This window comes from Durio zibethinus, chromosome 20 (genome assembly GCF_047325235.1).
Source record: "Durio zibethinus cultivar Kanyao isolate XHJ-2024 chromosome 20, ASM4732523v1, whole genome shotgun sequence".
In the NCBI taxonomy this organism is placed as follows: domain Eukaryota; kingdom Viridiplantae; phylum Streptophyta; class Magnoliopsida; order Malvales; family Malvaceae; genus Durio; species Durio zibethinus.
In genome coordinates this window covers 11,661,931-11,687,459 of record NC_143181.1, presented here as the reverse complement: position 1 = coordinate 11,687,459, position 25,529 = coordinate 11,661,931, and the positions used below count along the sequence as shown (strand labels likewise).

At 39.6% G+C, this 25,529-nt stretch overlaps 2 long non-coding RNA genes across 2 annotated transcripts; one reads left to right on the top strand and one right to left on the bottom strand.

Annotated features, from left to right (window-relative positions):
- Positions 1 to 19,458: 19,458 nt before the first annotated feature.
- On the top strand, positions 19,459 to 22,547 carry LOC149513116 (uncharacterized). Its single transcript, XR_016330758.1, has 2 exons — positions 19,459 to 22,001; positions 22,106 to 22,547. It is a non-coding gene; the product is annotated as an uncharacterized LOC149513116 (long non-coding RNA).
- A 2,217-nt stretch (positions 22,548 to 24,764) lies between these two features.
- Positions 24,765 to 25,232, bottom strand: LOC149513115 (uncharacterized). Its single transcript, XR_016330595.1, has 3 exons — positions 25,128 to 25,232; positions 24,931 to 24,989; positions 24,765 to 24,839 (listed from the first exon to the last, which is right to left on the bottom strand). It is a non-coding gene; the product is annotated as an uncharacterized LOC149513115 (long non-coding RNA).
- Positions 25,233 to 25,529: the final 297 nt, after the last annotated feature.

The window sequence follows — 25,529 nt, the reverse complement described above, 5'->3', positions numbered from 1 at the left end:
GGTGTGGTCTTCAGATTAGTAAAGACTGTGGACGAATGAAGGCGGTCAATTCACCAGCCTTTGCGATTAGTGGAAGCTCCAAAAGTGTGACAACCCGATTAGGGCCATGGAAAGGGAAGGTAGACTTCACAGTCTCCCATATGGATGACTTTGATGTCGTTCTCGGATTGGATTTCATGACGTTGGCTCAGGTGATCCCTATCCCCGCTGCTAGCTGCTTGTTATTTTTAGGGGAACACCCATGTGTGGTGCCAGCCAATATCTTGCCAAAGAGTGGGAAAAAATGATTTCGACTTTGCAATTCAAGAAATGGGTAAAGAGAGGGGAACCCTCTTTTGTGGTCGTGCCGATCTACAAAGAAGGGTCGAAAGTAAAACCAATACCTGATGGCATGAAGAGAGTGTTGGAAGAATTCGGAGAGGTGATGCTAGAGATGTTGCCCAAGGTTCTACCCCCTCGACGAGTAGTGGACCACAAAATTGAGCTCCTTCTAGGAGCAAAACCCCCTGCTAGAGCTCCCTATCGCATGGCCCCGCCAAAGTTGGCCGAGTTGAGAAAACAGTTAGATGAGCTTCTATAAGTCGGGTTCATCCGACCATCAAAGGCTCCTTTCGGAGCGCTAGTGCTATTCCAGAAGAAGTATGATGGGAGTTTACGCTTATGTGTTGACTACAGGGCCCTGAACAAAGTCACCGTAAGAAACAAATATCCTATCCCGCTTATAGCAGACTTATTTGATCAATTGAGCCGGGCCAAGTACTTCTCCAAAATGGACCTGAGATCTGGATACCATCAGGTCAAAATCGTTGAGGGAGATGAGCTAAAGACCACTTGTGTAACACGGTATGGCGCATTTGAATTTCTTATTATGCCCTTTGGACTAACCAATGCTGCCCCCCTGGCCCTGGTGATGGTGGGAGGTCCCGATGTATGATTCCTGTTTATAATAAAATTCACCCCGATTGAATGCCCGATTGTTGCCTCGATGCGTTTCTTTCTTTCTCGATGTAAATGTGCCTTGTTGTGTGTGTATGCTTGAGATTGACCTCGATATATTGTGCCTTATTGTGAATGCTTGAGACTAACCATGGTTTATGGTTATTTGTTTAGATCTCGATCTATTGAAGGCTGACTTGGGTGGAAACGTCCATTCAAATGCCACACGGGCTAGTACTTATTGAGAGAAAGCTTAGTCCGTGACAAATAGCCTTTATCTTCTCTGCCCTTTTTGCCTTTGCTGCTTGTGAATATTAGCCCTCGTAAAGCATTTTTCCCTCGTTACGCCGACATTAGGTGTGATTTGAAGGATATGCATCTCTTCGTCGCAGCCTCTAAAGCTAGTGAAAAAAAAGAGAGGTAGTGTTAACTAAGCATAAGTCCAACACCCGGAAATCGTAGATCTACGAATATCAAACTATAATAGCGGAGTTAAGCTTAAACAGCAGCTTAAACAGCCTTTCCGTGCATAGCTAGCGTTCGAGAAGGGATTAGTTGCTAAAGCTAAAGGTGAGAATCCCAATGCCGTCGATCTTCCACTTTCAGTAAAGGCTTCGGTTTTTTTAGGCAATTCTTTCTATTCCACAGCAAAATCTACAAAGGGGAAGGTAATTTATTTCTTATACTTAATAAGGAATGAGAAGAAAACCTATTGACAGGCTTATAACAGATTTCTCTTCCCTCCGTTAATGAAATATCTGTTTCGCCTGCGAATCCTTATTTGACTTGCTTTACCGACACGATAGCAGATCTCAGAAGGGAAAATGATTCAAGACAGAAGCCTGCAGGGGATGATTCATAGAGAGAGTTGTTCCTCTTTATTTAGGAGTGAAATAACCTAAAATCTATGGAGATCTAGTTACTTCTTTCTAGCTCTAAGACTATTGACAAGCGGATGAGTTTTCCAGTTGGCTATGTTGATATAGCTTAGATAGGGAAAAGATACTCCTTTTCACTTGTTGCTGAGCAAGTCAGTCTTCCGTCGAAGATCGCGAAATACAAATGCGATGTTGAGCCCTTCAGTAGACTAAGAAGGATTTTCCTACTTGAAGTCTTCGCGCAAGGCTTTTTCCGTCATCCCCATTCGAAGCATAAAATCGTGCTAAGCCGTGCATTCGCCAAAGAACCTACTAGATAGCCCTGCTCTCTTTCTATCTTGAAGAACACTGGGCAAATGAGAGTGCCCTTTCTCGTTCATTCGGTCGACTATCGCCTTTCGTAGAGTTGAGTTGGGCTGAGATATTTACGATTTCGCGAGCTCACCTAACGTCCTGAATAAGTCAGTTCGAGGGGTGGCACTCGATTGACTGTCGAGACTTTCTGTCAAAAGACAAAGTTTTTAGATCTTGTACCGTAGTACAATTGAAGACTAAGCCAATCTAGACAAAGACAAGTAGAATCAAGTTTCAACTGGGCTAGCCTGCATCCTAGCTACCCTCTCTCTTATTATACGATACCACTGGGAATTGGATGCTTCCTCAACACTTCTTCGAGAACAGCCAATGAGTGCACAAGAGCTGATAGGCCAAGAGTTGATTCAATTGCAGCGCTTACTATAACAAGAACACCGGTTACGAGAAGAGATGCAGCGGCTATGATCCGATCGATCTGTCTTATCTTATGATACTGCATCTGCCTTCGATTTTTCAATTGATAGTTAGCCGGTAATGCATCTGCAGAGCTCCTTCTGGAACAACTTCCTATTCTAATTCAATCTCGGACATCAAGTCAGTGAAGTTAATTTCTTTCTGGCTAGGCTAAGCCGCCTTCCCCTACTTTCCGTTCAGTTCTTCTGGGTCATTAGTGGCATTGATTTGAAAATTCATATCAGATCATCTGTCCCTTTCACAGCGCATTCAATTGCAAAGAGAGCACCGGAGAATTTCACTCTAAGACGAGTGGATGCGTTGAGGCCCTCGCCCTTGATACGTAGCTGATCTTTAGGAGCAAGAAAAGACCGGATAAATACATAATTAAATACAGCAGTACTGAGCTACGGATACGCTTTCGAAAGAATAGAATAAGAAAGAATCGCTGAGCGGAGCTTTAGATTAGTTCGATCAGCAACACCTGTCTCTGCAGCATTGGAACCAAAATCGGGCTTGGCATAGTTAAAGTCTTTGAGGTCTAGGAATAAACCATACCATTGAAGAAGCTCTTAAAGGCGCAATTCCCTGTGTTATTGGAACTGGGATAGCCTCGTAGAAGGAAAAAAGAGTTCAGGCCCTGTTCTCAAGTCTAGTTGACGAAGCCGAGAGGGAAAGATATTCAGAGTGAAAATCGAACTAGTCTGGCTCATCGAAGAGAAATGCCCTGTCTGTCTTTCTCCAGAAGTCTCTTTGGCCAGAAGAAGGAATGACCAAAAGAATGATGAAGGAAATCGACTGGGCGAAAGGGAACCAGAGCAGCAAGCACCAAAACTTTTTTCACAAGAGCTTCACCCAAGAGGGAAAGTCGACTATAGCAAGAACAGCTTATCCCTCAGGTGACTGAACTGGGTCACTTCTCTCACTTTTAGCTTTTAGGGGTACGCCTTTTCCTAATGGCCTGACTACAACTGCTGAAAAGAGAACAGCGGCAACCGATTCACATATATATGGTTGTGCTCTTTCTGCTTTTAGTTCTTGACAGAGGGCTTAAGAGAGATAAGCAAGGAGATGCGATTAGTTACTAGTAGCTAGGTTCTTTGTTGTTTGAATCTCTATCCTAGTAGGAAGGGGAGAGCAAGCAAAGATAGAAAAGAATGTATTAGATATAGCACTGGTAGCTAGGGGAATGTAGGATCCATAGCATCTTTCAGTACGTTTGCTACTACGTTTGCTACTGTAGGGGAGCAGGCCAGGTGTCATGGCCAGGCCTTGGTCCTGTCATGATTGATTTTGAACCAAGCAAAGGTTGAGACTAAACTGACCGAAAAGTGATTTTAAGAGATGCGAGCGTGCGTTTGGAGTTTTGAAACATATTATTAACATGTTGTGCAGGCAATGAGAGTCTTGGACCGCAAGATACGCGGGTAAGTTCGAGACAGTGGTCAAGCACCCTCAAGCCAAGTAGCTCGACGGGTGCCATCAGTGGAAGCAGTGTGCATGCATTCTGAGCATGGGAATATGTTGGAGATATTATGCGTGGATAGTCTGAACCATAAACCCCAAGATATGCAGGTAAGTGTAAGGCAATGTCATGCCCCAAATCGAGGCATAACACGGCCGTATTACCTTGAAGAAAATCCCAAAGTAATACGAAGCCTTCTTTCTTAAACATTCTAAAATTCTTCAATAAAACAATCTACCAAATAAAATTCATATCTTTAATCCAAATGATAATACATCTTTATATATCCAAATACAAACCCTATAAAATACAAAACTGCCTCTTAAAATCTCATTGGCCAACATATTCTCTGACGATCAAGTAATCATACCCATTTCATCTTCTAGCTTCACACAAGACTAACCAAACTTATCATTTAGTCATCTGTAAAGAAAAAAGTAAAAGGGGAATGAGCAAACCACGGCTCAGTAAGTATAGGCTCACATATCTTACCAGATTAAGCATCGTTTTCTTACACATCATATAGATCATTCAAAACATTCATCAAATCATAATATCAAAACATTTCAAGATCATCGTTTTGTCAAAATTTCATAAATTCATAAATCAATGTCAAAATATGTCACTTCATAAATCATTGTAAAATATGCTATCATTCAAACATCATAATCAAACCAAATCATGGATCAATTATTAAAAATCATCGTAAATCGTCATTATCATTCAAATTGTTAGCTACGGTCACTGTTATAACCTGTGACATTGGCCGTATCGACAATTTCATTCTCATGATCATTGCTAACTATTATAACTCGTTAGCCAGGGCTTACGCTAACTACTATTACCCGTTAGCCAGGGTCGTAGAACTAAGTTCTGGTGTCGATGATCCCACTTCCCAGGGATATAAAAACGTAGCCATCATAAAATCATTCTTTAAACATAAATCATTTTCTCATTTCATTCATAAGCATGATCCATCATTTATATAGAGAAACACAAAATAATCATATGCTTGATCCTATTTTCATACATTTAAAATAAAGAAATAAAACATTCTTTCATTTAGAAACACATATATATACATAGATTCAAAAACAAGCAAAGTGTGAGATTTTACTTACCTTAATTCGATTCCATCACTTAGTTTTTCCCCCAAAATAATTAATGGCCTATCCAAGATCATTTCAACATATCAGAATTTAATCAACCCTTTTTGAGACCATTTATACAAAAATCAACTAAGTTACACAAAGGGTTAACTTAACTAATTAATATTGGCAGCCTGACCTCTTTTCATTAAAACAGTCATATCTCAATATATCCAAATCGAAATTATGATCTCTTTAGTGTGTTAGAAACTAGACTTGATAAGCTTTCTAACCATATATGAAAAACCTCGTAATTCCTTGTAGATTAATTATAACAAATTTTGAAATCCACGTCATATACTGCTGCCAAACAGCCTGTATACCATCTAATAAAAATTACACATTTATTCACAGGAAACTTCAAATTCAATTCCACTTATTTCATTAGAAAGTAGACTCAATAAGCTTTATAAACATATATGACTTAATCTGTAAATCCTTGTATAAAAATTAAGAAGAATTTCGTAATTCAACCCTGATGCTGTTGTCTTACAGCCTGCATATCCTTAAGTTAAAATTAGACAACTCTTCATAAAAAACTCGGATTTGACTTTCGTTTGTTTCATTAAAAACTAGATTCAACATGCTTTCCAATGATATATAATAATCACAGCAATAATCTATCCATTTATACAAAATTCTATTTTAATTCATTATTACAGATCACATCTCATCCAAAAATAAAATTTCTCCTTCAATCTTTAAAAACTCAAATCCTTACTTTCAGCCTTCAAACTCTATTCAATAATCATCAATAACTCTTAAGAACATGAAATAAACAAAGCCCAATAATTTCCCCATATAGATCATCAAGATTAATGAAGGATTTCATGATTTTTCTTGATTTTTCTCTCAAAACTTCAACTCCAAATAATAGCAATCAACTTGATATTTCTTCTTAAATAAAAAAAGGGCATGTACTCACCTTTAAGGGATTAACTTGATTGTAACCTCTGATTGTGAATCTCCAACTTGATTTTTCATATTTTTTAACCCTGAGGAAGATGAGGAAGAAGAACTCTATTTCCTTTCTGTTTCACGATAGTTAGGTTTTCTGTCATCTAATACTTCAGCCCTTTTTCTTTTACTAAATAATGTCTTAATAAACTTATGGGCTTTAGTATTAGTCTAGCCCAATAATTATTTGGGTTGGGGTATTACATTCTCCCTTCCTTATAAGAAGTTTCATCCTCGAAACTTGATTTACAACCACATCTCATTCCTCAGTTTTGCAATCATATCTCTTACCGTATGATTGTTTCATTGAACTTTGAAAAAAAAATAATCATCTTGCTTCAAAACTCATTCTTTCTAATCAACCATTCGAAAAAAATATATTTCAATATGTTAAAACTCATATCATCTTGAATTTCTAAATACTCATATCCAATCACATAGCGTCTACTAAGATATTCTCTTAACATAGATTCATCATATACACTAAACATCAAAGGTGACAATATTCTTTATTTTGAACCTTTTCACTTTTCCTAGAACTTCAAATGTCTTTACAATGCAAACTTAACCTTTCTTACTTCATAATCCTCGTAATGAGTACAATTGATTAACCACTTGAAACAATAGATCATATCTCCAAATTCTGGTATAATTCTTGGGCTTACTTTAAACCATTACTTAATCAACCAAAATTTATCAGTCATTTGTTTCATAAATTTAAGAAATAAAAGGTTTTCTTCTTTGTCCTTATGCCAATAAGTCTAAGACTTAGATCTGCTTCCATACAAAACCTCAAAATAATGAATCATTGAATGTTTATCTTATGACTATCGTTATAAAATATTTCTCTTCAAGTCATGACATAAGCATTTCTTAAAAGAATGCCAATCAACAATAAAGCCTCAAAAATGAAAGCAACACAAAATATTCTTGTCCAAAATCCATTAGTCCTTATTTATTAAAGATTCATCACTTTCTCAACTAATAATAGCACAACAATTTATAACTTAAAATCAATTCAGGCTTCCACTGCGCACTCTGATTTTTTTTTCCAATACAATTCAAACAAATTAACTTTCATAACATCGTTTTGTAACAAGAAAAGCATGTGTCCACAAAATTCCTTGTAATATGCTTCACACCATGTGTTCATAACCATAACAACCTTGAATAACAATATCAACAAATCATTTTGTCACCAAAAAGATATCACATAATACTTTAATTTTCTTTTCTTTTCCACCAACAACATAAAATTTTCTATCAATTAACCACTAGAATACATATGACATTAATGCAATAGATCATATTCATAAATTTACACCATGTAAATTCAAACATAAATCTTTGGTTACCTAAGTTGTCTCCAATTTCGAATATTGTTCTTTCTAATATACCAACTATCAAATAACAATTGATTCTTCATAATCCCCACAAACATCATAATGTCTCAAATTATCTTTTTACCAAATATATTGCTATCATCTTCACGTCAAAGTTAAAAACTATGCATCATAATCCATAAAAAAAAATCCTTTTATAAAGTTTGAACCAATAAGAACTCCAAACACTTGAATTCACACTAAAATTATAATTATGAACAATAGCCAAATGCATCACATTATTTCAAAAGTTCTGTCAAATTTCTCTAAAATCGAATACATGCTCAACATCACCAAGTACACAAAATCATCACTTGTAAGATTTCAACCAATCTTTTGCCCTTGTAAAATCCAAACAATCATTTGCACTTGTAAGATTTCAAACAATCATTCTTAACCAAAACATGCATATTTTTCTATAAATCGATTACTCCTTTAAAACCAACTTCCTTACTAAATCATCTAGATAATCATAATTTTAATTCCTTGCTAAGTACACAACCCTATACCACAATAGGCCATGTTCTCCATAAATATAAAATTCGAAAGAATCTAATAGAATACTTCAATTAAAAACTATAATCACAAATTAATCACTTTAGCCATTAAAAAATATCAATACACCTCAAATAGGAATTTAATGATCAAACTTTAAATTAACTATACAAACATCCAACTCGCATGATCAAACCTTAAATACTTTCTTAATAAAAAGTAGAACCAATCAGGTGAACATCCTTCTTTACGTATATAAAGTTATTTACCAAAATTATAACATTTTGGACTAAATCCGTCAAAATAAATTCTCCAACATTATAATCTATAAATAATTGCATCGAAATTTCAACATATCATTTCATTCCAACTCCAATATTCTATACTTTTAATTCCAACAATGTACATTCCTATTCTAATCTTCATCATTGATCAAGGATTCACTTAACACTTATCAAATAATTTCAAAACCTCATTAAGTCAAAAGTCTTTTCTCAAACCCATAGGATCTCCAACGACCAAATTGTTCTCTTAAATAATCCTTTAGCTTATAAAATATATCTCATTACAAGTGTCGTCAAAAATCTCTTCAACTTATAAAATCGCACTATACCAAAGTAATTACACTTTCTCTTAACCACAAAATCCAAAAGCAATATATAAATATCAACAAAATAACTACACCAAGAATCCATTAAATTATTGATTCTTCAAAATTCATTGAAACTTTAACTACTCCAAAATTCATCGAATCATTTACTTGTACTCACCACTATAGTCTATGGATCAAAGTTATGTCCTTGAAAAATTATCACATTATCCAGATGTCATCATCTAATTCTTAAAAATCTTCACATAATATATAGATTGTAACCACACTCATAGAATATCTCTTTCAATCCAAGGATCATAAACTATTTTCTTCGAAAATCACTTTTAATCTACTTATCATAAATTAACTCCTTAAAAATCTCCAAAGATCATGATCGTAGTTCTTAAAAAAATCTTCCAAATCATATTATAAGCTCCTTAACATCTCACATAATTTAAGGATCATAACTTGAACTTTTAGAAAATCTCCAAGAAACATAACTGAAGCTTTTAAAGAAAATCTTAACACAATCTATAAATCATAATCTACCTCTTAAAATTCTCTAAAGATTGTAACTTAAGCTCTGATATCACTTTTGTCATGCCCTGAATCGAGGCATAACACGGTCGTATTACCTTGAAGAAAATCCCAAAGTAATACGAAGCCTTCTTTCTTAAACATTCTAAAATTCTTCAATAAACAATCTACCAAATAAAATCCATATCTTTAATCCAACTGATAATACATCTATATATATCCAAATACAAGCCCTATAAAATACAAAACTGCCTCTTAAAATCTCATTGGCCAACATATTCTCTGACGATCAAGTAATCATACCCATTTCATCTTCTAGCTTTACACAAGACTAACCAAACTTATCATTTAGTCATCTGTAAAGAAAAAAGTAAAAAGAGAATGAGCAAATCACGGCTCAGTAAGTATAGGCTCACATACCTTACCAGATCAAACATCATTTTCTTACACATCATATAGATCATTCAAAACATTCATCAAATCATAATATTGAAACATTTCAAGATCATCGTTTTGTCAAAATTTCATAAATTCATAAATCAATGTCAAAATATGTCACTTCATAAATCATTGTAAAATATGCTATCATTCAAACATCATAATCAAACCAAATCATGGATCAATTATTAAAAATCATCGTAAATCATCATTATCATAAATCGTCATTATCATTCAAATCGTTAGCTACGGTCACTGTTATAACCCGTGACATTGGTCGTATCGATAATTTCATTCTCATGATCATTGCTAACTATTATAACCCGTTAGCCAGGGTTTACGCTAACTACTATTACCCGTTAGCCAGGGTCGTATGATCATGTCTTTGCTAACTACTATTACCCGTTAGCTAGGGTCGTAGAACTAAGTTCTGGTGTCGATGATCCCACTTCCCAGGGATATAAAAACGTAACCATCATAAAATCATTCTTTAAACATAAATCATTTTCTCATTTCATTCATAAGCATGATCCATCATTTATATAGAGAAACACAAAATAATCATATGCTTGATCCTATTTTCATACATTGAAAATAAAGAAATAAAACATTCTTTCATTTAGAAACACATATATATACATAGATTCGAAAACAAGCAAAGTGTGAGATTCTACTTACCTCCATTCAATTCCATCACTTAGTTTTTCCCCCAAAATAATTAATGGCCTATCCAAGATCATTTCAACAGATCAGAATTTAATCAACCCTTTTTGAGACCATTTATACAAAAATCAACTAAGTTACACAAAGGGTTAACTTAACTAATTAATATTGGCAGCCTGACCTCTTTTCATTAAAATAGTCATATCTCAATATATCCAAATCAGAATTATGATCTCTTTAGTGCGTTAGAAACTAGACTTGATAAGCTTTCTAACCATATATGAAAAACCTCTTAATTCCTTGTAGATTAATTATAACAAATTTTGAAATCCACGTCATATACTACTGCCAAACAGCCTGTATACCATCTAATAAAAATTACACATTTATTCACAGGAAACTTCAAATTCAATTCCACTTATTTCATTAGAAAGTAGACTCAATAAGCTTTATAAACATATATGACTTAATCTGTAAATCCTTGTATACAAATTAAGAAGAATTTTGTAATTCAACCCTGATGCTGTTGTCTTACAGCTTGCATATCCTTAAGATAAAATTAGACAACTCTTAATAGAAAAGTCGGATTTGACTTTCGTTTGTTTCATTAGAAACTAGATTCAACATGCTTTCCAATGATATATAATAATCATAGCAATAATCTATCCATTTATACAAAATTCTATTTTAATTCATTATTATAGATCACAACATCTCATCCAAAAATAAAATTTCTCCTTAAATCTTTAAAAACTCAAATCCTTACTTTCAGCCTTCAAACTCTATTCAATAATCATCAATAACTCTTAAGAACATGAAATAAACAAAGCCCAATAATTTACCCATATAGATCATCAAGATTAATGGAGGATTTCATGATTTTTCTTGATTTTTCTCTCAAAACTTCAACTCCAAATAATAGCAATCAACTTGATATTTCTTCTTAAATAAAAAGAGAACATGTACTCATCTTTAAGGGATTAACTTGATTGTAACCTCTGATTGTGAATCTCTAACTTGATTTTTCATATTCTTTAACCCTGAGGAAGATGAGGAAGAAGAACTCTATTTTCTTTCTGTTTCACGATAGTTAGGTTTTCTGTCATCTAATACTTCAGCCCTTTTTCTTTTACTAAATAATGTCTTAATAAACTTATGGGCTTTAGTATTAGTCTAGCCCAATAATTATTTGGGTTGGGGTATTACAAGCAATGCGCTGGTGCCCTGGGACCAGCTAGCCAGTCAGGTGCTGACAGTCGAAGCCATGTGCGGGCACCTTCGAGTGGGTTGCTGGAGCAACGAGCAGGATCAAAGAGTAATGGTGACCAAGAGGAAGGTTATGAGACCCTGAGTTAGTCGGAGAAAGGCCATAAGATGGCTGGAGAGAAAAGTGTCTCCATTTCGAACAATCTTACGGTCACTGGTAGGAGACTGAAAAAATCTCTTACGCTCTTTATAGGGGGACGTCTGGTGTCAGCTCTTCCCCACCCCCTTGGCTAGGAGGCAGGCGGAGAGTCGGCTAGTCTGAAGTGAGCTACTTCTAGTCACTGGTGGTGGCTAGGTGGGTGGGCATCGTAGGGTCACGAGTGTAGCACGATGTTTCCCCGGGTCACGATAAACCCAAGGTTGGTTGGGGCCGACGAGCCTCATTTCGCTTCTTTGCGTTGAGCCATGGGGTTACACGGTAGAGATCGTTAGGCCCTTCGATTTCCTTTCCTTGAGTCGGAAGGATCATGTGATGGTGTTTGCATAGGAAGGATACCATGGAGCCTGAGGGATGCATGGACTAACAGATAGGCACGCTGCTAGACCCTTGTGGCCAGTCAGTAAAGGTGTGCTGCAGTTGGGCAGTCCACCCAATTCTTCTTGCGGAACTAGCATAATGGTTAGTGTCAATCATGCGTGCGGGCGATCGATACTGATGTTAAGGGCCTAAGCCCTGAAACTAAGTCTAATGGGACGAGATGAGCCTAAAGGCTCTAAGCTGACTGCTAACCAGCTTAAATGTGGTGCTTACGTAAACTTAATACATGAGCTTGTGTACGTTACGGAGGGCATGGTGTTAGGTTCTCACCATGTCAAGAAGTAATAATATCATGAGAACCGAGACTGGGTGTCCCTACGGGCATTCAAGAATCGATGCTTGAGATCCAAAACCCTGTGGGCAAAACTGGGTGCTCGGGGCTACTTTAAAATCGTGGGCTGATGCGCAATGAGAGTTGGGTTTCTCTCTATAGAGAGTTCGGAATGAGCGACCCTACGGGGTCGAAACCAGAAAAAGCTCGTGGGTATGCGACTTGAAGGATCGAAATTGATCTGTCCAAGGAAATATGGACTAGGGAAAGGCTGACCTTGACTAAGAGTACTCTTGGTACCACACGGACGCGTAGTTTTAGAATGAGGAACACACGGACCGTGACAGATTTGGTATCAGAGCCTTGGTTTGGCTCAGTGGCAAGATTTACATGACCCCATGTGTGGGCTTAGTGACGTGAAATCGAGGTGGTGCCAAGCTCAAGAGGAGCTATTAAGAAGCAAATGCGATTCTGTGGCTATGAGGGCTCGAAAGGAGCCAACGATGTGTGCTGCGAGAAAAATAGGGCCTATGTAAAAAGGCTCTCGAGTAGGCTCTTGGATGTCAAGCAAAAGGGCACTAGAGTCTAGCCTCACCTAGGAAAAGGTGTTGGCATATGTTGGGGCATGTGATGCCTTTACGGTGGAAGGAACCGTAGTGAGACCAAGATGCGAAAAGGGGCTTACACCATGAAATGATGTTACGTAAGGCCATGTGGGTCGAGTGAATCTTGTCCTGAGGGGCAGGAGGTATCGAGTTTCAAGATTAATTACTAACGTATGCACTTGCTGTATGGTGCAGGTGCCCCAGCGAGGGTGCAAGCTGAAGTATTCGAGTTCAAACATGGAGCGTTTCACAGAGACGTATGGAGTGGCTAAAGATTGAAGCCACAAGTGGGTCGATCGGTGGACCATGAACTGTGGTGGTCAGTGGGCCATGACAGAGTGTAATCTAGTAAAACAGACAATTGGGAAATGGCCAGTTGACAGGGCCTTCAGATGGTGTGGGTCGGTGGATCTTAAGAATTGAGTGGGTTAGTGAATCTTCGAGTCTAGCAAATCAGTGGACTAGGCATTTAGTGGGATCAGTGGATCTTCGAGTATGAGCGGACTTTGAGATGTCATAGGAACCATGTTAGAGTCAAGGCAGACGAACAGTAGACCCATCGAGGATACTTGGTTACGTATAATGCTGAACCAAGTTTCGAGTAAAAGTGGGGGAGACATGATTTCCCTATGGGATGAAGTCAAGACAGAGGAGCCTGAGCTGATGGAGCTTAGTGTTCAAGCTAGGAGCAGAGACCGAATCAGAGTGCGCTAAGGTGTTGTCTCAGGGGTGGCTGGCCAGAGGGCCACACCTAGAAGGGTGACCTTGGAGGGGCCGAGAGGACCCAAGTTGAGAGGTGACCAAAGTGCTTGAATGCCATTGTGCTAAGGTCTATCATGTAGAGTGTCGTATGAGTGCGGTTGACCTAAGCGCCACGTCTAGAGAGGTTCATCGAAGAGTCAATGCTGCAAGCGTGCAATCGATGTGAGAGGTCACGTCCAGTAGGATGCACCAATGAGTGGCAAAATGGGTGGTCATTCATTCTACTGAGGGTCATTGATCAATGAGGGTGCCTCAAGGTCGCAACATGATATGATCAGGGATGAAGCAATGGTATGGCCCATATGGAACAACCAAGATAAGGTTAGACCCTTCGAGCGGGAACAGAGCAGAACGGCATGGTACGGTAACGTGACCAATCTACATTAACAATGGACGAGTACTGTGGGCGGTGCCCCATGTGACGGGGCCTCGATTCAATCCTTGAGGGCACAAGTGAGAGACATATGAGCAAATGTCAGCTGTGTGTAGCAAAAGAGTTAGGTGTGGTCTTGGAGTCGATGAGGGCATTGACATAGTAAGTGGGGGAGTGTGTCATGGCCAGGCCTTGGTCCTGTCATGACTGATCCTGAACCGAGCAGCAGTCGAGACCAAGTTGGCGAAAAAATGGTTCTAAGAGATACAGGTGTGCGTTTGAAGCTTTGAAACATGTTACTAACATGTTGTACGGGCAGTGGGAGCCCTGGACCGCAAGATACATAGGTAAGTTTGAGACAGTGTCAAAGCACCCTCAAGCCAAGTAGCCCGACGGGTGCCATCAGTGGAAGTAATGTGCGGGCATTCTGAGCATGGGAATATGTTGGAGATATTATGCGTGGATGGTCTGAGCCATAAACCCCAAGATATGCAGGTAAGTGCGAGGCAATGCGCTGGTGCCCTGAGACCAGCTAGCCAGTCAGGTGCTGGCGGTCGAAGTCATGTGTGGGCAACTTCGAGTGGGTTGTTGGAGCAATGAGCAGGATTAAGGAGTAGTGGTGACCAAGAGGAAGGTTATGGGGCCTTGAGTTAGCCGAAGAAAGGTCCTGAGATGGTTGGAGAGAAAAGTGTCCCCATTTCGGACAATCTTACGATCACTGGTAGGAGACTGAAAAAATCTCTTACACTCTTTATAGGGGGACGTCTGGTGTCAGCTCTCCACCACCCCCTTGGCTAGCGGGTAGGCGGGGGCCCAGCTAGTTTGAAGTGAGCTACTCCTAGTCACTGGTGGTGGCTAGGTGGACGGGCATCGTAGAGTCACGAGCGTGGCACGATGTTCCTCGGGTCACGGTAAACCTGAGGGTGGTTGGGGCTGGCGGGCCTCGTATCGCTCCTTTGTGTTGAGCCATGGGGTTATATGGTAGAGATCGTTATGCCCCTCGGTTTCCCCTCATTGATCCGGAAGGATCATGTGATGTGTTTGCGTAGGAGGGATACCATCAAGCCTGAGGGATGCACGAACTAGCAGGCAGGCACGCTGCTAGACCCTTGTGGCTAGTCGATAGAGGTGTGCTGCAGCTGGACAGTCCACCCAAGTCCCCTTGCAGGACTAGCATGTTGGTTGGTGTCAATCATGCGTGTGGGCGACCGATACTGATGCTAAGGGCCTAAGCCCTAAAAACCGAGTCCTATGGGAAGAGATGAGCCTAGAGGCTCCGAGCTGGCTGTTGACTAGCTTAAATGTGATGTTTGCGTAAATTTAATACGGGAGCTTGTGTACATTACGGGCGGGCATAGTGTTGGGTTCTCACCATGTCAAGAAATAATAATATCAAGAAATAATAATATCATGAAAACCGAGACTGGTGTCTCTACGGGCATTCGAAAATCGGTGCTCGAGATCCGAAGCCCTGTAGGTAGAACTTGGTGCTCGGGGCTACTTTAAGAATCATGGGCTGGTGCGCAATGAAAGTTGGGTTCCTCTCTATAGAAAATTCGAAATGAGCTACCCTACGGGGTCGAAATCAAAAAAGACTTGTGGGTATACGACTTGAAGGATCGAAATTGATCTGTCCAAAAAAATATGAACTAGGGGAAGGCTGATCTTGACTAAGAATAATCTTGGTGTCGCATGAACGCGTAATTTTAGAACGAGGAACGCGCGGACCGTGACACCAGGTCAGGTCTTGATAGTCGAGGTTCTGGTATGAAGGCCCACCATCCAGTAAACCCGCTGAATAGGCAAGCCAATGTAATGATGAGTAGGTCGCGCTTGAACTTCCCACCCTATGCTTGAACCCAAAGACTTTAATGCGGGAATACTCACTTAAGGCAGCTTCCAGTGCCGCAGGCAGACGTGGCGCTTTAATCAAAGAAAGGGGTTGCGTTCCTATGGCCAAGGGTAGCCTGCATGGGGGAACCTTGCTATTAAAATTATGTTATAGTGTCCTATTCGGGAATAGCTCTTTTACCTTCTCTATTGGTTTGAGAACATTGTGTGTCGTATAAATGCCTCCAAAGGATTTAGTTTTGTTATGCAAATTGAGCATTGTATTTTTTATTTTTTCGGTATGTCTTTGTTCCCCATTTTCTTGCACCCTATGATAAGTTCCGGATTTCTTACCACCGGCTTATGGGCGGTAGCGACACAAAAAAGCCTATCCATTAGTTTTCCAAGGTAATCAGCATTACTCTGCCTAGTTTACGTTTAGGACCTAGAACTTTTTCTTTCTCCTCCGTTTTGTTTAACAGAAGACCAAGATGGGATATAGTTTATTGGAGTGCCTTACTTTATCGTGGGGGCTTTTTTGTGCCTTTCTTTTTTTTTTCTCTTGCTCGAGCTCGGTTTGTAGTTTTGTCGTCTGGGAGATCGCATCATCCCCCGGTTAGCCAATGCGATAATGCGGTTTTGAATCTGCAAGAGAAGGGGGAATTAGACAGGAAAGAGAAAGATGAAGCGATAATACGAAGAGAAAACTCACCACGGAGACAGAGCTCATGGTCTCTCCAAAAAGTGGGGAGGGTTGGAAAGAGAGCCTTATAGGTCTCATCGACGTCTTTAGGCAGACGGGCGCCTACCATCACAGCTGCGGCAACTATTCCAGACCGAGTCGCCGAGTCCTTATTTCATACTCGAATTTACAAAGCTAAGTAAAAAAAAGGAAGAAATGGATTCGCCCTCTCCTCTCTCTCCGGCTAGAGCTGGCTATGAGGAATCAGATGAGAGAAAGAAAGCCCATGCTTTGACTTGATAGATCTTTGATAGATGGAGATGGAACTCAATTTCTCTCTGCCTTCCCCATTAGGGCTTACAAGGATTTAAGTCATTCCCCCGAAGCCGAAGAGAGAAGTCCGGATGAACTATCTTCTTCAATCAGATAAAAAAGAGTCCGATGCCTTGAAATAGGTCTTAATAGGGCTAGGCATCAGTCCTTCATGCCCTACCCGTCTGAGAGTTCGGTTCACGCACAGTTTCAGTTTAAGTTGCTAGCTATAGTACCTTTCTTTAGATGTTCGATGGCGATCTCATTTACCCAATTGCAGTAGTAGTTTCCTTTGCTCTTTGCTTCTCCTGTCCCTTCCTAAGGCTCTAAGTGGCTAATGATCTAATAAAAGGCTGGCTAAGGATTTCCCGGAGAGGTCTTCCCCCCCACCCCCTCTAAGCGATAAACCTCTCCTTCTGCAGTCATAAGATAAGCCCCTGCAAGTTCTGTTACATCTACTGCGATCGTCCTAAGGTGTGCCCATCCTTTCTTCTAGTCCCAATCCAGCAGTCCCACGCCGTCAACCAGCTCTCTCTTTTTCCTTGTCCCCGCAGGGTGTTCAGACAGCCCGGAGAAGAGGAAGCCTTTTTTTGATAAAGGAAGTTATCCCGAAGCAGATGTAATGAATGCTTTCTATCCCCTCCAACCCCAGATTAGTAGGTTCGACTTCGACTTCTGCTACGGAAACAGAAAGAGATCCGTCGGAATCGGCTAGGGGAATCAGTTCATCAAATGTATCTAGAGGCCGGTTCGCCTAATCACCTAAATAAAAACCTGAATTTCAAGGGGGGCTGGTTAGAGAACTGTACCTGAGAAGAAGGTTTGCCTGGCCCTTGCTTAGAATCTGCAATTAGTGCTCATAAGGACAATGACGCTTCGTACAAGAAGGCATTAGAGCATACAAGCACTCGTGGGAATGAGTTTTTCAAAGATGTAACTCAGGATCTTATTTTTGAGTATAATAAGCAATATGGAGTATCAGATAGGGAGGCAGCTAATAACGTACTCTCAGGGTCATCAGAAGCTAAAGCATTGTTTAGGTTTTGCAAACCACAGGGGGTCAAACTCTGGCAAGCAATTCTGCTTGTTCCACATCGTCAAATGCTATCCCATCAGGCCGATAGCCGCATCTTTCTTAAAGTGAGTGATGTCAGAAGAACGTTGTTTGATCTGTCTATTCGTCCACGGGATAGCCATCGACAGGAAAAATAAATCACAATTCTACCTTATCGGGAAGGGAATAGGGTCACGAGAAGAGAAATCAATCCTACCTCTTTGCCCAGAGGTCTCGATCTGGAACATCTAGCTCTCAATCTGGATATGGAACAACGACTGACTGACGCATGGGCGCCTTCTTCATTTCTTCACTTCAACTCCTGGAAGGACATTTTCCCGTTAGAGGGCGCTCAATAGGTGTTTACGCGGGCTTAGCCCCTTCCTCACGATACGGACCCCTTGTTAGTAGGTCGCTTTATTGACATTGACACTCCAATAACGAAAGAATTGGGTCCTTTCTCTGGAGTTTCCGTTTCCAAATCTATCTATCTTGGCTTGTCCTAGTTCCTATGAATTTCGCTATTTGAATCATCCCCAGGTACACAACCATCGATCTCAATCTCACACTCCACAACGTACCTTGTTGTCAAAACCCTACACTGAGAGATCTAGGGTGATAATGAAAAAGTCTTAGCCTAGTTGATAAGGATTACCTTAAGTTGACGATTTCATCTCTGGGTTGAGTTTTGTTTTCAATGAACATATAGCATGGGAACAAAGCCGAGTACAAGAACTCTTATTGTACCAGCTTTCTCTCTATGCAGAACGAGGTGCAGATGTCAGAGATATGTGCAAACTAGTCCTGCACGAGGGAAAAAAAGATCCATGACTTTGTCCCAATCCCCAACGTGAGAAAAAGGGAGAACCCGATAGAACGCAACAAAGGAAGTGAAAGCGAGTCTTGCAAGTCTGCCTGTCTGTGTCAAAACACTTCTTCTAAAGGGACAAGCTAGCCGTAGGCTATTAAACAGGAAGTGGCCGAAGCTTCCATTACAGAAGTTGATGGGCGGGGCCTTTTCACCTCAAGGGGGTTCAGGCATTATGAGTGCAGCTCCACTAGTCTAGCTGGTAAATTCTTTTGGTGAGAATACCTAGGACCCGGGGGTAATAGAATAGGATTAGTCGCAGTGCCAGGATCTGTGATTGAACGCAAAGATTCTCATAGAAGACGTGAGAAAGATAGGAATAAGGAAGCATTAGGCTCTCCAACTCAACCGCAAATAGAACCAGTCAGAGGGGCTCCATACAGCATTTTTGATTCCAATAGAGCTGGCCCTCCATTCATTCATTTTAGCTTTCTCATTAGCCAATTCACTAGCCGCTTGTAGATTCCTCAAGACAGATCCCACCATCCAATGAAGATTGTACTGGAAAACGAACATCAATTCTTCATGGAGTTTGATCAGCTTTTCCACCTCTGGAAGAGGGGGATCAGATACAGGAGTCTATGTAAGCGCCTTTGCTAGTCTACCGAGATTATCCCATACGCAGACTCAAGGAGACGCACTCTGTACTGTAAGACCAATCCTCCCATATTATCGATGGGAGAAAGACTAAGTCCTCCCCTTCTCTTGGCCCAATACGTTAAAAAGGTGTGGGATTGCATATTTTTCCCCTAAGGACCGAAAAGACATGCGGGTTAGATCAGAGAAAGTTCCTCCCGTGTCTTATTAGCTAGTAGTAGGCTTATTAGACAGGATCTAACAGCAGGAACGAGCAAAGCGAGAGGCTTACTAAGATAAGGGATCTATTCCAGATATTCCTTAGAGCCTTAAAGTAAAGGCAATCCGTAAAAACAATTCCGAGGGGAACTAAGAAAATAAGGAGCTTTCTTGAGTCAAGTCAGTCCATCGTCACTATCTTCCGAAGAATGCCAAATTTTCGATCCGCACATTCTATAAAGCATCAAGCTAGGCATTCCTTACTCGAATCCAAACCTGAGAGTTCGCCTATGGACTTTTTTCCGGAAAGCGCCTAGGAAGAAGCGCTTTTCTTCTGGCTTATGATAGATAGAAGTAGAGTGGGGGTGCCCAGTCTTAAAAAATAATAGAGGCCTTTAAATCTAAGATTTTTTATTTTTCGAAAAAAAGAAAAAAAGGTCAGTCGCCTTCGTGCAGATAGATCTGACTACGCGGAGGATCTGAGTCCGAGTATCCTTTCCTTTCTAACCTCTCATGGCTAGATCATTCGGACAAATTCACATATCCAACCAAAAATACGTCTTTTATTCTTCCCGTCGGGGAACGAGCGGAGTGTTTTGGTCGTGGTCCCCTTTTCTTAGTAGTAGTCAAGTAGTGGGATTTTGGTCATTGTGGTCCCAATTGCGTGCCTATGGAAGAATACGAGAGGGCTTCCCCTCGACTATAAAATAAAGAATTGCTGCTTGAGTGCTCTACCTCGGGCCATCGATGTCAGCCGGAAAGGAAGTTAATATATAAGATAGGAAAAGAAAAGGCTTTCCCTTTCAAAGAAAAGAGAAAACAATTCGGAAAAAGAAAAAAGGATGAACGACCATTTTGCTTCGGAAGTCATACACTCCTTGAACATCTTTTCAAACATCTTAATAAAGAAAGAGAGTAGAATGTTATTGTAATGTGTGTTGATTTTGGTCTGTCTTCTCGATAGGGTTGGAAAGAGATGTGGTCGAAATGGGTAAGCTTCTAAGATCTTTGGCACAAAGACATTTTGCAGACAAAGGTCCGGCTCATACTATGGAGAGGGATTATGTAGTTCTAACTCTCTTTCAAGATCCTTTTGTCTTCTCCATCTTTCCTTTTGATTGTACCATAGGTCTAATAGATAGGAAAGATATAAGATAACACTAGGATCAGTCCTTGGCAATGGGATCTGCTACGCTTACTGTCATGGTCAAGCCTTTACCGTCCGGGTCTCACTAATCCCGCTTGCAGACAAAGCAATAGGAATCCAAATAAGTGCCATTGGTACCATTCCTCCTTCTTTCTCTTGTCCCTACCCTAAACCAACTATAGGAACAGAGGCTTCTCACAAAGATTGATTGGAAGACCCATAGCTAGTTTGAAGCTCAAGCTATGCGATGCGCTCAAGAAGATCTATAGGAACAGTAGCTTTGCTTTGTCAAAGAGCTAAGATCCTCAAGCTTTATGTGCCTAAGACTATACATGCCTCATCTGCCAATTGCTTATCCTCAGACTTAAGTAGGGCTTTCTTACAAAAGATCACTCCTAAATGCAGAAGTTCTATACATACTCCACTATCAACCACAAGAATTTTGCTATCCTTTTTAACTTTTTTACCCTAGTAAGTATAGAAGAGCGCTCGAAGAGCAGACTAAAAGCGCCACAAACAAGGGCTAGATCAGTTCCAATGGAAAACTACCTATTAGGGCCGAGAGATGTGCTTAAGCTGATACCAAATCCTTTGAAAGCGAGTTAGACGAGGCAGGAAAATGACATCTCGTTAGCTTACTTATTACTTAGTGTCAGCTTTGTCATCTAGCTCGGGCAGGCTCAAACGACGAGAAGACTCGCAAGGGTAACAAATATCGGCCCTAGAAGGATGCAGGATCACTTCCTTCCTTGCTGGGGCGGAATTGAAAGATTTTTTGGTGGTATACTCTACTTGTTAACCTATGTCGGTTTGGGGTACGGTCAGTTCACCAGACAAGGAAAAAGAGACGATACCTACACATTCGATTTCGCCATCCGACCTCAATCTTTATTTTATGCATGCTTAAAACCCGAAGTTACGTATGAAAAGGAAATTCTATCAATCTCAGAGATTGAGATGTCTATTTCTCAAGAACTCTGTCGAATTCCTTCTTTCTTTAAGAGAGGGAAGAAAAAGCTGACTTCCACGGCAGAAAGAGCAGCTTAACTAAGTAAAGGACGTGTGCCTTTCGTCGTCTATAGATATAGATTTGAACAAAAGAAGAGATGGAATTCCAGAGACCTACAATAAGACGAAAATCGAATTCCAAATTCCATTCTCTAAGACGAACTAAAGGGATGTTTCTAAGCAGCCAAGACCCAGAGCAAGCAGGAGTATCTACGATTCCATAAAGAGAATGTGAGTGTCTACCTAAGATAAGCCCATCTTGAATCCATCTTTATATAGCCTTTCCATTGCTAATCCCGTAAGGTAATCCGGAACTTCTGTTACATCTGTTCCAGCCAGGGCAGTTCCATTTTAGTTGCTTTCCCACCAGTTTTCGTAGCTGCAGTGGAAGTCACAGTAAGTAAGCAAGAGGGTGACCAATCTCGTACCATCATGATTGGTGGCGATTCGGATGGCATATGATTAACTAGCGCAGGAGAGACAGTTGGCCTTGGCTACTTTACTATGACCACGCTATTAAAAGCATTTCTCTCTTATTTTACTAGCTCATCATCCCTTTTCCAAACTCCCCAATGGAAATGTGTTAGTGTGTTAGTGGTTGAAGCAACTAGGTATGGCATTTCTACTGGCACTTTGTAATAGGTTCTGCCATCTGATCAGTTTAGGTAATATGATGGATCTGTGCATGGTGATCCATGTTGTTAGGCAAACAACTTTTGTAGTAGTTAAACAAACTTTTGTATTTTTGAAGCCTATAAATCAATGAAATGAAGCTCATGATCTGTAGAGCCAATTTACTTCAAGTGACAGATTAGTTTCTGCTATTTTCTGTTCTTCCTCTACCCTAAATCCTTCAATTGGTATCAGAGCATTCTTTAAGGTCTTAGAGGACCTGTGAGTTCCAAAAAATTGAGTGAAAAGCCATCAAACACTTACCAGCCAGCTTTTGTCAACCTTAAATGGCCTCAAGCAATTGCTCCATACCTCCACCTCCTATTTTTTCTAGTGAGAACTACCAGATATGGGCTGTCAAAATGAAGACTTATTTGAGTGCTTTTGATTTGTGGGAAGTGGTGGGAAATGAGAAAGAACCACCACAACTTCCTGCAAATCTAACAGTAACTCAAATGAAAAATTATAGTGAAAAAAAAGCAAAGAGGTACAAGGCTAAAAGCTGTATTGAGTCTTCAGTTTCTGATGACATATTCATTAGAATCATGACTTGTGAAACTGTAAAACAAGCTTGGGATGTGCTCAAGGAAGAGTTTCAAGGCAGTGACAAGACAAGACAAATATAAGTATTGAATCTTAGAAGAGAGTTTGAAGTCTTAAAGATGAAGGAGTCTAAAAATTTAAAGTAGTACAATGATAGACTCATGAAGATAGTAAACAAGATTAGATTACTTGGTGAGGAGCTGTCAGAAAAAAGAATTATAGAGAAGGTTCTTGTCAGCTTACCAGAGAAGTTTGAGTCAAAAATCTCATCCTTTGAAGACTCCAATGACCTGACCAAGATAACTCCAGCAGAATTGTTCAATGCTTTACAAGCTCAAGAGTAAATAAGGGCTATCAGACAAAAAGATTCAACAGAAGGTGCTTTTACAGCCAAGGAAAAAGGCAAGATACAAACAGAAAGCAAAGACAGAAAACAAGGAGATCAAAGAAACAAAGGTTCTAGAAACAATGAAGATCAAAGAAACAAAGGTTCTAAAAACAATGAAAAGAAAGAAAAATTCCCACCTTGCTCTCACTGCAAAAAGACCACTCGCTTAGAGAAATATTATTGGTACAGACCTGACATATAATGTAGATACTATAAGCAGCTTGGTCACATGGAGAAGGTATGTAAAAACAAAAAATAGTAGTAGCCAGATCAACAAGCCAGAGTTGTTGACAATCAACAACAGCTAGAAAAGCAAGTTTTTGTTGCAACTTGCTATGAAACCAAAACCTCCTCAAGTGCATGGCTCATTGATAGTGGTTGCACACACCATATGGCATCTGATATCAACATGTTCAAAGAACTAGACAAGACCTGTACCTCTAAAGTCATAATAGGTAATGATGATTTCATAGAAGTCAAAGAAAAATGAGTAGTGACAGTTGAGACACCAACAGGTACCAAACTCATTTCAAATGTGTTATTTATGCCTAAAATAGATCAAAACCTATTAAGTGTAGGACAGTTGCTAGAAAATAACTACTCTTTAGTTTTCAAAGACAAGGCATGCATAATTCATTATCCCATTGGCCATGAACTCTTTATTGTTTATATGAAAGGAAAATGTTTTTCCTTGAATTGGCATGAAGCAAACTCCTCTGCATATGCCACTTCACATGATGAATCTTTTTTATGGCATAAAAGGATGGGACATTTCAACTATAATGCATTGAATTTCATGCATAAAAATGATCTTATATTAAATATACCTACTATTGAAGTCAGTGCTGGAGTGTGTGAAGTCTGTCAGTTTAGAAAACAAAGTAAGTTGCCATTTGTAATTAATAAAGCATGAAGGGCAACTGAAAAACTACAACTTGTTCATATTGATGTTTGTGGTCCTATGAGAACCTTGTCCTTGAATGGCAGTAGATATTTCATTGCTTTTATAGATGATTTTATCAGAATGTGTTGGATTTACTTCATGAAACAAAAATCTAAAGTTGCAAATGTATTTTGGAAGTTCAAGGCTTGGATTGAGAATCAAAGTGGCTGTAAAATCAAGATCATAAGGTCAGAAAATGGTACTGAATGCACATCTGATAGATTTAATAAGTTTTGTAAAGTTGCAGGAATTGAACACCAACTGACAACAACTTACATTCTACAACAAAATGGAGTCAGTGAAAGAAAAAATAGAACAATCATAGAGATGGCAAGATGCATGCTGTTTGAGAAGAATCTTCCAAAGAAATTTTGGGCAGAGGCAGTCAATACCTCTGTCTACTTGTTCAACAGGTTGCCCAAAAAAACTTTGAAGGGAAACACTCATTTCGAAGCCTGGTATGAAAGCAAACCATCAGTGCACCACCTCAGAGTTTTTGGCAGCATCTTTTATGTGTTTGTTCCTGATATCAAAAGGGACAAGCTTGATAAAAAAAAGTAAAAATATGTATTTTTCTGGGCTATAGCAACATCACCAAAGGCTATAAGACTTACAATCCACTTACAGGCAAGATGATTGTAAGTAGAAATGTGAGATTTAATGAGCAAGCTGCCTGGAATTGAAAAAAGTCAAAGGGAAAATCAGTCAAGCAAACTGCTGCAGACATGATAAGCTTCCAAGATCAAGAAGATTATATGTTTGAAAATGAAATCATTGATCATGAACCAGTGAGAGAAATCAAACCACTCACAGATATTTATCAAAGATCAAATGTTGCCATTCTTGAACCTGCAAGCTTTGAAGAAGCTATCAATTTTTCAGAGTGGAGAAATGCCATGAAAGAGGAGATTCATATGATTGAGAAAAATCAAACATGGATGCTGGTTGATAGACCAAGCAACAAAAACATCATTGGTGTTAAATGGATTTTCAGAATAAAGTTGAATGCTGATGGTTCTATCAACAAACTTAAAGCTAGATTGGTAGCTAAAGGCTACTCCCAATAGCTTGGTGTTGATTTTTCAGAGACATTTGCTCCAGTTGCAAGGTTAGACACCATAAGGCTGCTATTAGCCTTAGCAACTCAGCAAAGTTGGAAAATATACCAACTTGATGTCAAATCTGCCTTCTTGAATGGTTATCTTGAGGAAGA